The sequence below is a fragment of the Gossypium arboreum genome, chromosome 8 (genome assembly GCF_025698485.1).
Source record: "Gossypium arboreum isolate Shixiya-1 chromosome 8, ASM2569848v2, whole genome shotgun sequence".
In the NCBI taxonomy this organism is placed as follows: Eukaryota; Viridiplantae; Streptophyta; class Magnoliopsida; order Malvales; family Malvaceae; genus Gossypium; species Gossypium arboreum.
This window is the reverse complement of record NC_069077.1, coordinates 136,944,123-136,946,130: the sequence shown is the minus strand read 5'-3', so window position 1 is coordinate 136,946,130 and position 2,008 is coordinate 136,944,123. Positions and strand designations below refer to the sequence as shown.

General features: G+C 31.0%; 1 long non-coding RNA gene across 1 annotated transcript; it reads right to left on the bottom strand.

Moving 5' to 3' along the window:
* Positions 1-261: 261 nt before the first annotated feature.
* On the bottom strand, positions 262-1,204 carry LOC128279511 (uncharacterized). The gene is made up of 2 exons (XR_008269712.1): positions 1,134-1,204; positions 262-513 (listed from the first exon to the last, which is right to left on the bottom strand). It is a non-coding gene; the product is annotated as an uncharacterized LOC128279511 (long non-coding RNA).
* Between the last annotated feature and the right edge of the window lie 804 nt (positions 1,205-2,008).

Below are 2,008 nucleotides of genomic sequence, written 5' to 3'. Positions count from 1 at the left end.
TCTAATTAGTTTTGTACAATTTATGGTGAATTTCAAAGTTGAAACAGGGTTCCAGAAATTGCTCTGACCCTGTTTCACTAAAACTCAGATATATCTTGAAATATAATACCTTTACCTATTTTTCTTATTCCATAAGAAAATAGACATAATAAGATTTAATTTCATATATTATTCATCTTCAAACTATGTTTATGCAATTTTAGTGATTTTTCAAAGTTACGTCATTGCTGTTACTTGAATCTGTTTTAGGTTACTTTCACATTTTTCATAATTTTCATGTGATAATCACCATTCAATCATACATATTAATAAACATGCATATCATCGGCCATTTTTATTAGCTAATCACTAGCAAGTATTTACACATCATTCATTGTTCATATTATACCAAAAGTGGCTAAGTTTCTATACATGCCATACACAAAACAAAACGCCTAATTATACCGAGTTATTTCTTTGATAGTGTGATCGGCCTCCGACGTTTCCTTCGATCCCCGAGTGGCTAGATAAGTACTATAAGAAGAAGAAAATAAAGAGATTAAGCACTAGGCTTAGTAAGCTTACAAGCAAATAAATCACAACATTCAACATAATGGATAATTATGCATAATATCATCTAACATCATAAATTTCTTTACTTCTCAATTTCTATCTTCTTCTTTATTCCCTTACCTTCTTTCTTACCTGACCTTTCCTTTTTCATAAGTATAATCTACTTTTCCTTTGCTGTTAATTCACTGTAATTTAACTCGTATCCTGACCCGTTGAACCACTCGGAATACTAAGGATACTAGGGTCGTTCCTGTCTATCAATATCCTGCCAATGCCATGTCTTTGACATGGACTTACATGAATTATTCCTGTCTCCAATGCCATATATAATATGGACTTACATGGCTCAATCCTGTCTCCAAAGCCATATTTCTAATATGGACTTACATGGCTCATTTCGTTCATCTGTCAACCCTAATATCCTAACATTCCTAGGGTTCAACCGGCTTTCTAACACTTTTCCTTTGTCACTTCACCTTAAATTCGACTTTAAATATTTTCATAACATAAATATATAAATGCTGAAATTGACAATAATAATGTAAAATAAAAGAATATTGCATTTATTTATCAAAACTTACCTCGATACAAAATGTGACTAAACTTTACAATTTAGTCCTTTACTTTTTCTTTTCCTCGATCTACTCTCAATTTCGCTCTTCTTGATCTATAATAGCAAATTTAGCTTATTTAATATCAACATTTATCAAAACAACCCTTTACTCAAACTTTGGAAAAATTACATTTTGCCCCTAAACTTTCACATATTTGCACTTTTGCCCCAAGGCTCGTAAATTAAACTTCATCCTATTTTCTTATGTTTTATGACATGCTGATCATTTTTCCTTCTATGGCAACATCAAATTCACACACTAACATGTACTTATGACTATTAGGTATTTTTACCGATTAAGCCTTTTACTGTTTTCACTTAAAACCAAGTAGCACAAGTTGTCTAACATAATTTAAAACCTCATATTCCATCATAAAACATCAAAATACACAAATTTCACCTATGGGTATTTTTCCAAATTTGATTCCTAACTTAAATTATTGTTAGCATAAGCTTTATCGAGCTAACGGACTTCAAAAACGTAAAGATCATTAAAAACGGGGCTTGGAATCACTTACTATGAAGCTTGAAAGTTGAAGAAACCCCAGCTATGGAGAGAGGTAAGGTTCTGCTGGTAACTTGAAGAAGATGATACAATTTTATCATCTTTTTTACCTTTTTATTAATGTTAATAACCAAATGACCAAAATGCCCCTCCTTACTAAACTTTCAAAAATTCCTTCCATGTCCTAATTTTGTCCATGAACTTAAAATTGGTCAAATTACCATTTAAGATCTCCTAATTAATATTCCAAAATAATTTCATACTAAAAACTTCTAGAATGCAAGTTTTGCAAATTATTCGATTTAGTCCCTAACCTCAATTTAAGCACTTTATGCATA